Genomic DNA, 15252 nt, shown 5'->3' on the forward strand with positions numbered 1-15252 from the left:
TCTTGTTTTTACTCAAACTTCTTTTCAAATGCAGAGAAAGAATTGAAGTAATTTTCAGGTTTGCAGTCCAAAGGGAGGAAGGTGGAAACAAAAGCCTGGCTTTCTGAAGTTCAAGTGGATGAGAGTCAACGACTCGTGTCCAAAGAAGCAGAATAAAATAAAATTTTCAGTTTTGTTACTCAATTTACCCTATTATATTTATAAAATCTAAAATCAACCTGTATCTAGAGAACTTGCATTATAAATGAGTTAAGCTCAATGAATGCATTTGCTGAGTTCCTACAGGTGCTTGTTCCTACATTGTGCTTGTTTCACTGGGGGCATGCTAGGAAGGGTATCCAAACCTTACTGAAAGGAGCTTAAAATATCTGCTCCAAATGCAGCCATGGTTCCCAGTAGGTGAGAACATCCATAGCAGACACCAGTAGACCGACCTGCTGAAGGAAGGATTGCCATGAAGAGCAGAGTCAGCACTGGACTTTATCTGCTGGGGACATAGTAAGAGGGATCTGGAAACCTCCTCCAGTGAGTGTCCCACAGTTGAAGGTTCACAAATACTTAGCATGGTTTCCCTCCATGTTTCTATTAACTGATCATATTTAGATAGTAGCAAAATCAAGAGAATCCTCACAGAGAGGAAGTGGATAAGCCTGATATATATGACTTTGTGATTCTCCAACAAGGTCAAGATTGTGCCCAGAAAGTGAAGCCAGAGGAATTCAATGCATTAGGGGGGTTACTGTCCTTTTGGGAGAGAATATTCACTGCACTTAGGACTCTTAATGACTTCAGGAGAAAATACATTTCCATGTAATATAATTGGTGGCCCTACGCCAAATGGCAAAGACTTCCCTTGACCTGAGTAACCTGAGGCCCCTCTTGCACTTAAACAAGCTGGAAAAATAATTGTGACTCTAGGGCCAAGAAAGGAAAGGCATCCCAAGGGCTTTGAAAAGAGCACATTAGCTGGCTCAGATTAGCACTATTTCTTAGAAAAGTACAGCAAAACGTTGGACCCAGTGGATGCTAAATATGTAGTCTATGATCTGCAGCCACTCTCTACCAATTTCATCATGTATTTGTCTGAGCCAATAGGAACTTTTGTAATGGAAGTGAGGAATTCCTTCAGAGTCCTATACACCAACAGATGTCCCAGTGAGAGAAAAGAGGCCACAATAAAAATGGAGTATGACAAAAAAAAAAATTGAGAAAGGGCAGAAAACAATTTCAAACATGGTTTACTTTTTAGTGTTATAGGATTCTAGTTGTTCAGGATTTTTAATGGATTTGGAAATAATGGCTGGATAGTCAGAGAAGAACATTATGACTGTTTTAGATTGTCAGTTTTGCATTTTAAGAAAAAGTCTTATGACCACTTTAATATTACGGAAATAATGAAGTGATTACTGGGAATTCCTGCAGATAATTTTACCTTGGTGGGAAACCATTTTTACTTTGAGGATTCTCAACATCCACCCATAGGAGAAAAGTGAAATATGGTAAATTTGGAGAAGGGAACAAAGAGAAGTTGGTAATATTGGCATGAGGGTATACAACTACTGACACTGCCCAATGAGTGGTGGTCTACGTCTGTGGTGACCTTCTGAAAAAAACAGTGGATCAGGCAGCATGAGGCCATTGGATGGCAGGGGCTCTCCACATTCCATGACATCTCCTACTTTCTAATTCTGTTAGACTGTTACCTAGCACACTCATCCCTACCTCCTCACTCCTGTTTTGTGTCTGAGCTATAGATTCACGTATCTGAATCTTTGTTTGGAAGGTGAAGGAATTTGAAGTGCTGAGTACTCATTTCTCAACAGTAAGTTAATCATGACAGCAGTTGTCATCCATTAGTCCTGATGAATTCTACTTGGGTTAATTTGTGTGTGTGTGTGGGGGGGGGTCAGGGGCACTCAACCACTGAGCCACATTCCCAGCCTTTTTTGTATTTTATTAAGAGACAGGGTTTCACTGAGTGGCTTAGCATCTTGCAGTTGCTCAAGCTGACTTTGAACTCCAGATCCTCTTGTCTCAGTCTCCTGAGCCTCTGGCATTACAGGTGTGCACCACTGAAGCCCGCTCTCAGGTTCACTTGTTTTTAACCCATAACATGTTTGGGTTCCTTCTTTGCAGGCCCTAGATGTTGTGTACTGCTACAAACACCATAATGGCAGTATCTTTCGGGGCTGAAATGAACCATGAAGGAGGGCCTGGAATGAATCAAAGAAATCATATGGGAATTACAATATGAATTAGAAGAACACAAACAGAGTTTCTGAGATTTGGAAAAAAAAATTCTTATGTAAATGTACCACCTATACCCTGGCTAAGAAGAACTGTGCAGTCAGTCTTGAACATTTCTTGCTTTTAAAGAAATCACTTATTAACTTTTAAGTTATAAAATCAGGATTTTATAACTGTCTTTCTATACTAATGGTCTGAGAGTATGGACAGGTGTGCAATGGCAAGAAAAGCAGAAAGACACCCCCTATGCCCCCCCCAAAAAGTATTATGTCAAAAATGGATAGATAAATTAACAGAAGGCCCAAGTTCTCTGGCACTCTGTTATATACCAGGCTGTATTTGCTGGCCATCTATATGTAAGTGTCAATATAGTCATGCAGGAGGTTCAACCAGAGCTTTGTTTCTCATTGTGTGCTCCTTCTGAGGCCATATACCTTAGAGATGGAGTCGAGCCTTCTTCCTCATTAGCTTGTTCTCTGGCTAGTACACTGGGCACTGGTGGCTCTCCCACTCTCATAGAGTGATAACTATGTCCATAAAATTTAAAAAAAATGGTTTCCTAGATCATATTTGAAGGGAGGGACTTTCTGGGGACTCCAACCTTCAGCTTTGAAGCAGGACCAGCTGGGAGGCTCTAGCTTCTAAACAACCTTGATTTCATCTGTTATTCTTTACTGTCTCAAAAGTCTCAATGGTGAATTGCAGGAAGAGAAAGAAAATGACCTCTTGCTGATCAAAAAGTATTTTGTACCCTCTGGTCAACTTGATTCACCTGACTCACAAGAACTTCTCAGAAGCTCTGTCTTCCCATCAATGAGCCTAAAGTCAGCTCTGCTGTGGATGAAGCCAGTGAGTACTCCTATCATAATTCAGATGAGTCCAACTTGTCTCCTTAGTGAAGCACAAATTCTCTGCCCTCAACTCCACTGTGTAGGCTAAGATATATGCATACAAAGGCAGGAGACCCATTTTGTTTCAGAGTAGGTACAGAGGTCAGGTGGATCTTAAGCTTTGCTATTTTCCTATATCCTGGTCAGTTTTCTTTCATTGTGCCTTTGCTATGCCAGCCATATATTTGCATATTGTTTGCACTTAGGAGGTAGGGGCATCTTATAGTTGCTGAGTCTGGATTTGAATTCATGATTCTCCTGTCTTAGCCTCCTGAGCCAATGGGATTATAGTCCTGAGCACTGTGCCCAGTACAGTGGACATTTTTAAGGGTAGAATCAGTCAGAGTCTGTGTAGTTCTCTACACATAAAAGTAAGCATAAGAGTAAAAGAAAGGAAAAATAAAATATCAGAGTCATTATAAGCTGCATATCAACTCATGGGCTTCCTTGTCCAAAGCTGCTTTCTTCATTTGGCGACCCTCTTAGTGGAAGAGTGTGTCACAGTGAGATCATAGATAATAAAGGATTCTGTTGTCTCTGGTTTTATTTTCAGAGCTGAATTTAGATGCTTCCATTCCAATAAAAAATCATGCCAAGATAGAGGATGATGCTCTTAAAGGATCATCTGACAACACACGTGGTTTTCAAGAGCATGTCCTTAATGTTGCCAGAGGTGTCTGCAAACAGAAGATAATCAGAAGAAAAATTCTGTTGAGAATGTGCATGTAGATTCCCTGACCTTCAAGCTTCAGGTATGTTGGCTCTGGAATGCACTTGACTCCTTTTAACTCTATATTATGTTGTAGCTCCAGACAATAAATAATGCCGCCGAGCTGTAATAACAAAAACAGCATGATATTGGCACCAACATAGACCCAAAGACCAATAGGACAGAGTAAAAGACAGAGACAAATCCACATACTTAGAGCCATCTGATACTTAACAAAGGTGCAAAAGAATATACATTGGAGGAAAAACATTTTAAATAAATGGTGCTAAGACAACTGGATAGTGATATGTAGAAAAATAACACTAAAACCCTATTTTGCACCCTGCACAAAACTCAAATCAAAATGGATCAAACACTTAAGAATTAGACCAGAAACATTACAACTGCTAGAAGAGAATATAGGGCTAACATTCCATCATAAAATTACTGGCACCAACCTCCTTAACAGGATACTCAAAAGTGCATGAAATACCCTCATTTTTATACAAAATTACACATAAGAGGAAGTGAGGGGAAAGGGAAAAAAAACAAGAGAGAGAAATAAATTACAGTAGATGGGGTAGAGAGAGAAGATGGGAGGGGAGGGGAGGGGGGATAGTAGAGGATAGGAAAGGCAGCAGAATACAACAGACACTAGTATGACAGTATGTAAAAACGTGGATGTGTAACCGATGAGATTCTGCAATCTGTATATAGGGTAAAAATGGGAGTTCATAACCCTCTTGAATCAAATGTATGAAATATGATATGTCAAGAGCTTTGTAATGTTTTGAACAACTAATAAAAAAGAAAAAAAGTGCATGAATTGAAATTAAGAATAAATAAGTGGGATGCCATCAAACTAGAAAGCTTCTTTCCAGCAAAGGAAAGAAATAAGTGTGTGAACAGAGAGCCTACAGAATGGGAAAAAATCTTGACCAGCTACTCATCTGATAAGGAATTAATATCCAGAATATACAAAGAACTCAAAACACTTCACACAAAAATATTCCAAATAACCCAATCAATAAATGGGCAATATAACTAAATGGAAACTTAACAAAAGAAATACAAATAGTCAAATATATGAGATAATGTTCAACCTCACAAGCAATTAGAAAAACACAAAATGAAAACAAAACTGAAATTTCACCTCACCCGGAAATGGCAATTGTCAAGGATACACAAACAAAAAATGTGGGCAAGGTTGTGGGTGAAAGGTGCACTTGTACATTGTAACTGCAGACTAGTACCATTCCATAAGCAGAATTGAGATTCATCAAAAAACTAGAGATGTAACCATCCTATGAGCATCTTCCCATTCCTAGGTATTTTCCCAAAACTTCTAAAATAAATATACTACAGTGACAGCTTCCTCAATATTTACAGCAGCACATTTTGCAATAGCTAAATTATGAAATCAACCTCAATATTCCCCACAATAGATAAATGAATTTTAAAATTCTGATCATATATATATATATATACATTATATATATATATATATATATATATATGTATAAAATGTTTGTGTGTATGTGTGTGTGTGAGACAGAGAGAGGGGGGTGGGGAGAGATGCACTGGAGTTCTACAAAACCATAAAAGAGGATGAAATTATGGTGTTTGCGAATAAATGGATAGAAATGAGAATATCATGCTACATGAACTAAGGCAAACACAAAAACTTGAAGCTTGGATGTTTATTCTCATGCTGAAACTAGAGTAAAACAAAGGAAATGGGGAGGGCAGAAAAGGATATTTTACACATAAAGGAAAGAACAGTAATGAAGAAGATTGTGAGGCAGAGTGCAGGGATGGGTAAGGGGAGGCAGTGAAGAATGATTTTTTTTTAGTTGTAGATGGACACAATATATTTATTTTTACTGGGTGCTGAGGATAATACCCAGGGACTTGGGCATGAGAGGCAAGTGCTCTTCACTGAGCCACAACCCCAGCCCCAAAAGGAATTCTGAAAAAGTTGTTATATGCACATATAAATATACCACAGGGAACTCCACCTTTATACATAGGTAGAAAGAACCAATCAAATATAAATTATTATATTAGGAAAAGGAAGTCTAGTAGAGTAGATGAAGGATATTTGGGAGAAGGAGGATGGGAGGAAAAAGAGAGAGGGAGAGGGGCAAATCATGAACTGAAATTGCATAGATGTATGAATCCACTGCTACATATGACTGTAAACTTCTAAAGTTAAAAAAATGTAATTATTGTAAAATATAAAAAGGCAAAAACAAAAAATTCTATGGAAGTTTGGCTATAGGTGGGAGACATATATTCGCCTGGAGCCTGTTTTTTCCAATTTCATTTATAGTAGGACAGGTTTTACTATATTTTTATAGTTTACACGACCCAACTGGCAAAGTGTGGCACTGAGACTTTAATAGACAAGCTGGGGTTTACACGGCTTAGAGACCTAATAAAGTGCTTAGCTTTTTAGTTGGTCTTCCTTCCACCTCACTAGGCTCTGTCTCATTATTATAGACCTTCCACACTCTCTAGAGTGGCTTCCTTTTCTTCACCTAGGGGGACCTCAGTATGTGGCAAAATGTTCCTGATTCTAAGGAAACGAGGACTGTGAAGAAAGCACTGGGTGGAAGGCACATTTATTTCACATGGTTGACTTTCAGTCCTGCCCCAATCTCTTGCCTGCCTCTTCAGATAAGTATGTTCACCAAATTTCTCTGGCTCTCTTCAATATTCCTAGGTTAATTTGAGTGTTAACAGAGGCCCCACTCCTCAAACTATTGACACATCATTCCACTCTGTGTCTTCTGTTTTGCCTTTTGGGAGCACCAATTGATTCTCAGTCTCCAATCACCTGCATGGCCATATCCTCAATCACTTCTGCTCAGGTTTCTCTAAGTCTGAACCTTGAAATTCTCATGCCAGATATTCTTGGGTCATGTTAGTCCTTATTTTCTCTGGTTGCCCTGAATACTTATTTCTCAGATGATGACCTCAATTGTCAAATAAAAATGGACAATTTCATGGATTTTTAATTGTGGCCTTTAAGTAAGAAACATCTGTGAAGTGCTAAGCACAGTACCCAGCTGGCAGGAACTGCTAAGCATACATCAGGTTGTTGACTTCCCCTTTTGGAGCTGCCATGGTGGGTGTGGTGTTGAGCCACATCTTCATTTCCTTCTAACACAGTCTTCCGCATCACTGTTTTCCCATGTACCAGCTAAGGTGTAACACCATGGCTCATCCCAGCTCTTCTTGTTCATAGACCCCAGATTCCTGAACTAGAGCCTGGCTCTGACCCGCTCTCCTCTTACCACACTACTTTTTTTGTGATACATAACATTTTGATCAACTTTCATAATACAGGAAATTTGAGCTCAAGTCCTTCTGTGTGCTAAGTAAGCATTCTGCCATTGAATAGCACCCCAGCCTTTGATCAATATTTTAACATATACATATATCACATATATTCATATGTGTATTATATATGTGTGATTCTGTACATATTTAAGTTTCATTGCAAAGCATTGAACTAGACAGCACATAAAAAATTATACTCACAATTGGTTTATAAATTTATACCTAACAAGTTTTAAACTGGAAGTTAAGTTCATTTGGAATACTTGTCCATCAAATTTTTTTGTTGTTGTTCTAAATAATAGAGACATATCTGACGACTTTTGGTTTTTTATGTGGCATATGCATGCTAATGAGAGGGAAGTCCTGGAACCTTGTGTGGTAAAGGCTAAACTGTGTATGATTTGGGGTGCAGGCTGTTTGTGGTGTCCTACACACTGGTTGTTTTTACTCCCTAGATTCAGTTATTTTCTCTGTAGTTTGGGGTGTTGGCTGGGTTCTCTAACTCTGGTCTTCGACATCTCTTCTTTTTCTTCTCCTGGCTCAGGTACTGTCATTGTCACCAGGACAAACTAAAGGACTTGGACACAATGAAGGAAAATTATTAATGCAAGTAACTGTTGGTCCTCTGTGTGTCATGTGAATTTATAAAATTTTCTGTGCACAACAAAACCTTCAGTCCTGTTCATTGAATCTTCTGTGGCTTCTTCTCATTCTTCTTCTTGCCACAGTTGTCATATTGCTCTGTCTGGGTCATTGCCCTGTACACATTCTTTTACTTGTCTGTGCCTTTTCTATCCAGAAAACTTTTCATGTTTATACTATTTGTCCTGAATAGCTCACTTACCAGTGAAGACAAAGTTTGTCTTCTGGCAAGTTTATCATTATGCAGTGATGTAAGAAAGATTATAAAAATAAAGAAATCAAAATGTCTCTATGGGCTTGACCCACCCTGTAATTTGAAGACTGCCTTTCTTGATTCTTGAAAGAAGGTTTGGTTCATAAGTAATTGCTAGGGAGTTTAAAATTAAAGAGACAAGACTCTCATTACCTTTAATACCAGCTCTGAGATGGCTTCTCCTAGCTCCTGCCTCCAGCCACCTAAAGTGGTGGCGAGGTTTACAGAAGAGGTGAGAGAGAGAGAGAGAGAGAGAGAGAGAGAGAGAGAGAGAGAGAGAGAGAGAGAGAACATGTCAGGGAGTGGGCTTTTATTGGGGAACAAAAACTTCCAGGGAAAGTATCATCCAATGAAGATGAAGGGGGGCAGCATCCCAAGGTCAGGGGTGATGCTTGGGTCTTCAGGGCAGTGGCCAGACATGCCTCTGCAAGGACAAGCCCTCAGACCTGGAAAAGGGTGGGGAAGGCTCTAACACAGTTGTTTCTAAGCGTCTCTCACCCAGCCAGGGAGGTAACTCAAATCACATGCAAGGATGGCCTCCCATAGCTGTGCATCTGGTAGAACTGGATGGGAGCAGCACAGCTGCGGACAAAATTGGACATGTGGGTGTCACTGGCACTGTCATCCAGTGAGAAGAGCTAGAGGGGACCCTGTGGCTCCCCAATGAGGTATGGAAGATCAGAATTACTAGTGTTTCCCACACCAACTGAGACAAGAGCCTGATCCTTGGCCAGGTGACTTGCAGGGTCAGGCTGTTTCAGTATTTTTTCCTCCGAGCCATTAGAGAGCTTAGTCAAAATTCTCAGAAATCCTGTACAAAGGAAGGCCACCATGTTGCATGACATGGGCTCTTCTCTGGAAGGACCTGTGCCCACAGGACAGGACTGTGTGCATCCCTGCTACTCTCCTGAAGGTCATCAATTCTGTGCCCTTAGCATAGATTTGCTGCTTTTGTTCACACTGACAACATGCACACTGGAGAGACACCACACCACAGTGTTGACAGAAGAGCTTCTGGGAGAGACAAGAAGAGCACTGGAGTCAAGACTGTAAACCATACCCAGTGCATTCCAAATCCAGCTGTACCTGCCTAGGCAGAGACTCGTTGACAGCAAAAGAATTCTAGAGAAATTCCCCATGCACTGTAAGTCTGGCTCACTTAGCAGTCGGGCCTCACTGAATCCAGCCTAAGGGAGCAGCTGTGCTGTTTTGAAAGAACCTTCTCCTCTTTCCCTGTGAGCACTATCCAGACATAGAGAACAGAGAGAGCCCTTGGCCAAGACTGCTGCCACATAACTGCAATCAGGCCTGAAGACTCTGGTACAGAGCTGCACTTGAATCCAGGTGCACTGAACCTCTGCTTGAGAGCATTTGTCTGAAAACCAATGATTTTCAGCAAGTCATCATGGGAAGAGCTCAGAAGTTCAGTCCTTTCTGGGTTTAGATCCAAAGCAAAAATCTTCCCCAACAGCTCCATTTCTCACACCACACTCTGACCAGATGTCCCTGAAATGACTTTTCTTGTCAAAAAGTCCACTCATCACACATTGCTCTGTGCAAACAACATCATTGTAACTGAATCCTGCAAATGCTCTCTTTATGCTTTCTTGCATAGATCCCAGAGTTCAAGAGTCAGGTCATGACTTCCTGAGACATCCATGCATTGTCCAGCAGGAAATCAGCAGGGAACACTTTCCCACTATGTCCTGTGAGCATGTGCTATAATCAATAATCATCCACAGTCCAGCTTCAAAATTATTTGAAGTTGTAAGCCCTAGTACTATCAAATGAATCCTAATGTTATATATAACCAACAAGAACCAATAAAAAATAGAAAAAGAAAAAAAAGAAAATTCAATGCTTGGGGCTGGGGATGTGGCTCAAGTGGTAACATGCTTGCCTGGCATGCATGGGGCACTGGGTTCGATCCTCAGCACCACATAAAAATAAAATAAAGATGTTGTGTCCACCAAAAACTAAAAAATATTTAAAATCTCTCTCTCAAAAAAAAAATTCAATGCTTGTAATTCCAGCATTACTACCAGATAGGGAGCCTTTGAACTCATATTTGTCTCCAAATGCTTCCCATAACTTAACATTTCCATTCACCTGTGGCCAGTAATAGGGAACCTGCCCTGAGCTGCACAGGATTAACTTCCCCATCATGTGCATCAAAGACACATAAGGCAGTAGTAGTTGGTACCCTCATATGTTTACCAGAGCCAGGATGAGTGCTCACATTGTCTTGGGGGAGTGGAAACGGAGAGACAGAGAATCCTGAAGACCTCCAGCGGGCTGTGAGGGTCACTTAGCAGCTGCTCTGCTGATAGCTTGCACAGGGGAGATCTCCTCTGTGTGCTCATCCCACCCACAATGACTTCAGTGTCATCATCCTGTTCAATGGGCAGCGGTTCCTTTGTGGCTTCGGCAAGCTCTTTCTGCAGCCAGGCCTGCTGTCTCCTGGAGTCCCTTTCCTTCTCTGCATTGAGGCAGCTGGCTTCCTGGGCCTTGTTGGCCATCTGCCTAGTGACTGGCTCCTGGTTCTCTGCAGTAGTTGTCCTCAGGTTCTCCTCAAAGACAGTAAAATGACCTTCATGGCATCATATTTGTCCTTCAAGGTCTGGTTGGATATGTCAACATTCCATGTGCCACTGTGTCCAGGAACTGCAGGATTATCTCCCCAAAGACTCTCTCTGCATCCAGTTACAGCACCTCAGCTCCTCTGCAAGGTGGCATGTCAGCTCGAAATGCCAGCAACACTGAAGCCTGAAGAAGTGGCATGTTGCCACAGCACCTAAGGGACTCCTATCCTAGTGGAGGCCTCCGACCACAACATAAGGGGACCAAAGGAGACAGGAAGGAGAGCAGCCCCAGAGATCAACTCCAGACACAGGTGCTCCCAATGCCATGTCCATTTTGTAATTTTTTGAGATTTACTTTTTTCTTTTTTTTTAATTCCAAGTCTTTTTTAAATAAAACAAACATAACAGTGTAGAAACCTAAATAAACATTTCTCCCTCAAAGTTGTTACATCCTTAGTTCCCAACAAAACTCTCTACTATTGGAGACAGTATTTGGAAGAGCCTTAAATGGCAGTTTATGAGCCACATTAGAAACTATCCTTTCAAATGCTGGGCTTTTTGGAAACAGAAAATCCACAGTCAGAGGATGACACTGGAAAAAGTGAAAGAGGTGCTGCAGCTTTTGCAGAAATTCCTTAAAGACCTCTAGCAAGTTCTGAGTAATAACACAGCCACTGGAGAAACGGGTGGGCACCCTGCCTGGACAGCCACTTTCAATGGGGAGAGCATTCATTTGATAGAAAAATTCTGTTGTCTGCTTAAAAAAAGAAAAAAAATCAGCCACACTCCTTTATAGTCACACTTGCATTTGATTAAAAAAAGATACAACACTCACACATCGTTCTTATATGAATTCTAATTAAGAGACAATACATTCAGAATTATAGCACTCAGATAATTTTCAGAAACTATAACAGCTTCGTTGCCACTTAAGGGATACATAGGGTGCAGCTGTTTACCTGAATGTATTCTTAAATAAGTGACTACTACCACTCTAATTTTCCTAGTTGTAGCTCTGTTACAGGTTACTGACCGCAAGTTCATGTTCCAGATTTCCTTTGCCAACACAGATTAATTACAAGGGAGCCAACCCCAAAGTCTTAGGGTGAATTGGGAAAGGGCCGGTTAAATGAAGAAACAGGCCATTCCTTGGTAAAAGTTTGTAGTTTTCTTTCCCAATACATCTTCTTGTTATTGAGAACTTCCATTTTTATCCTGTGTTCCTCCTCTGCCATCTCACACTCTCGCTCTATCTGCTGGATTTTGGCCACATGCACCTCATTCATTTGTATCAGCTGCAGTTGTAAGATGGACATTTGTTGATGGTGTTCTTCCTCATGCATCTTTCTTAAAGCACCTTCCTGAGAGGTTTTGCTCCTGTAGTTTTTATTGGCTGTTATTCTGACAGCTGAACACTAGGGTTCAGGTTGAGAGGTCCCCTCACATACCGGAAAATGTGAACTCTTTCTCATCATCGCACAGTTCTCTATTTGAAACAGCAAATGATTCTGGGGCTGCGGCATCACGATGGTACTCGGGCTCCTCCTCGGGCGGGCTCTGCAGAAAGTACAGCTGCCCGGGCAGCATGCTGGCCATCTTCTCCTTCCCCAGGACGTGGGTGCTCAGCAGTGGGCTGACGCTTCGCTTCACTTTCTCCTTTCGTGGGCCATAATTTTTTTGGTCCGAGCCTTGGTGTTCTCCCAGCACTTCTTGAGCTGTTTGAAATCCCGCAGCGACACGCTGGGCTGAGAGTTGTCTTCGTGGGCAAGCGCTTGCCAGGTCCGCTGCTTGAGGGCGATAGTTCAGGCATCGCTTTTCTTGCACTCCAGCACATATTTGTGCTTTTCTACCAAAGCAAGCAAGATGCTCTTTTCCCACTCTGAGAAGTATTTGGCAGGTTTTATAATTTCATTGTTTTGCATTTTCCACTCTGTTTCTCTGGGCATTTAGCTATCCTGAGGGGGTGGCGCGGCGGCCGCGGAGACCCGGGGAGGGGCCGGCGAGGCGCGAGCGCGGCGGCCTCGACTCCTCTCGCGGGCTGAGTGGCCGGGAGGGCCGCGGGCTCCGGAGCGCCTGGCGCCGGCGGCGCGCCCCCTGCCGGCCAGGCCCCGCCGCGCGCCCCCTGCCGGCCAGGCCCCGCCGCGCGCGCCGCGGCCACAAAGCCCGAATCCACCGCCCTGTCGCGGGCCACCGCCGCCTGCCGGTCGGTAGGCGCCCTTGGGATGACTGAGGTGCTTGCTCAGCAGTAGAATCCTTGACTAGGGTTCACAAGGCCCTGGGTTTGATCACCAGCACTGAAAAAAGTGATACTAGTTATAAGTTTTAATAAAACATTTAAGTGTGGTTTGGGCATTTTGTGACCAGGATCCTTCTGACCTCATATTATGGGTTTGGCTGTATCATATATCCAGGGCATGTTATCAGAAAACTTTGGATAAGGTTAGTCTTATTTCTTTCTTAAATATTTGACATAATCACCAATGAAGTCATAGTTTTAGAGTACATTTGATATGTTTTTATAAATTTGGTTACTATCACATGTATATATACTTATTCAGATTTTTCACTTTTTTCTGGTTTTTTAAAAAAAATATGTTGTCATTGAATTAAATGTTTTTTTTTTTACAATAGAACCTTACAGGAAGATACACAATACTACATTATTGTAGTACATTAGGATCTATTGAGATGGTTTTTGTATTTGGTATTGCTTATTGCGCTTCTCTCTCTTGCTTGGTCTTGCTCTTTAGCTTTTTGAAGAATCATTTTCCATTTTATTGTTTTTCTTTATGGTGTCATCATTTTCTCTTTTATTTTTCCTCCTATCTTTATTATTTCCCTTCATCCATTTACTTTGGCTTATTTCTTTTATTTGTAGCTTCCAAGGTGGGAGCTCAAGACATCCTTGATTTTATGTGTCTTTTTCTAATGTAACCAGGTAGACGTAGAAATGCTCTTTTAAGATCTTCTTCATCTACCTACTATTGCTGTTGCTTGGTTGAATCTCAGTTATCCTTCAGCTCAAAATAATTTCCAATTTCCCTTGTAATTTTTTTTAACACACATGTATTTTAAAAAGTAATATGCTACTCGATTCCAAAAGGTTTGGTTATCTTTCAGATACTTACAATGTTGACACATAATTTAATTCTGTTGTCAAATAATATACACTGAAAAAAATTCTTAAGAAAATCTTGAGACTCACTTTATATTGTATGAGTTAACTTGCCAACACTGTGACAAAATACCTAAGATAAACAACTTAAAAGAAGGAAAAATATATTTAAGCAAATGTTTTAAAAGGTTAAATCCATGGATTCTTTGCCCCTTTTCTTTGACCTGTGGTGAAGCCAAACACTTTGGTTGGGGTCATGTGGTGGAGCAAAGGTATTCACATCATGGTGTGTGGGAAGTGAGAGAGCAGAAGAGGTCCAAGTACTTATGGCCTCCTTCCAGGACATGCCTCCAATGACTTTACTTCCTCAAAATAGGTCCCAGTTCCCAAAGTTTCCACCACTCCTAATAGTGCCATCGGTGAGGGACCCAACATTCAGCACTTAAGTATGTGTGGAAAATACAAGATTAAATCTATAACCAAGATGTACCTTACAGTTTACTTTGGTGAATGTTCCATGTAATCCTGAAATGAATGTTTCTTCTCTATCTGCTAGATATAATAATCTAAATACCCTTGTAGTATTTAAATCTTCTATAGCCATACACACTTTTTTCTTTTCTTGTACTTGTTCTACCTTTTACAGACAAATGTTTATAACTCTATATGTGATGATAGATTTCCTTTAATTCTTGTCATTTTTCTCTACACGTATTTTGAAACCTATATTAGGTGCACACACATTTATGAATTGCATGTTCTCTTAAAATATCAATTATAATTTTAGTCTAGATTATAAATTTAGGACTCTTCTGGTTTAATGTGGTGATGAACAGATGGAGAGGAACTGGTGGGTTCCAGCTTTCCCTTGCTCTCCTCCACTTGCACAGAGCTCTCCTTCGTGACTGCTGCCAGCATAGACCCACAGTGGCATGAAGCCCATACCCAGATATCTGGGTGCAGAACCACAAAGGAATAACTCCCTAGGTGAGTCCAGCACTTCTTTCCTTGAGGTCACACTTGAGTTAATGGACATACCAGCTCTATGCATTACCTTCATTACCTTCTCAGTGGTTCTTCTGACTCTCCAAATCCACTGTTCAGATCCTCTCTCCCACAATTCTTCCTTTAATTTTTGAAAATGTTATTTTCTGAGAAAGTAAAAAATGTAATATTCTAACTGGTATTTATGAAAAAGGAAGGAAAACACATATTAGTATTATCAAGAATGACTCTGAGGGCTCCATGCTTGCTGGCACTGGAGGTCTCCACCCCGTGGCCAATGGGCCCCATGACCCTGCAAGACCCCCTCTGTCCTCAGGTGACCCTAAGCCGCTGACCACCAAATCCTTCGCCAGGACACCTGCTTCTATTTAGACCTATTGTCCTATTTCCATTCAAGTAGAAAATACTTGAAATAGGAAAAGGTGTTCCTAGGCTCAGAGGTGGGATGATCAGACTCAGTTTCC

The 15252-nt window shown here is 41.2% G+C and overlaps 3 pseudogenes; all 3 read right to left on the bottom strand.

Annotated features, from left to right (window-relative positions):
* Nucleotides 1-8862: 8862 nt before the first annotated feature.
* On the bottom strand, nucleotides 8863-9859 carry LOC144367782 (autophagy-related protein 16-1 pseudogene; annotated as a pseudogene).
* Nucleotides 9560-11507, bottom strand: LOC144368690 (autophagy-related protein 16-1 pseudogene; annotated as a pseudogene).
* LOC144367783 (myb/SANT-like DNA-binding domain-containing protein 3 pseudogene) lies at nucleotides 10951-12701 on the bottom strand (annotated as a pseudogene).
* Nucleotides 12702-15252: the final 2551 nt, after the last annotated feature.

This window comes from Ictidomys tridecemlineatus, chromosome 11, assembly GCF_052094955.1.
Source record: "Ictidomys tridecemlineatus isolate mIctTri1 chromosome 11, mIctTri1.hap1, whole genome shotgun sequence".
Classification (NCBI taxonomy): domain Eukaryota; kingdom Metazoa; phylum Chordata; class Mammalia; order Rodentia; family Sciuridae; genus Ictidomys; species Ictidomys tridecemlineatus.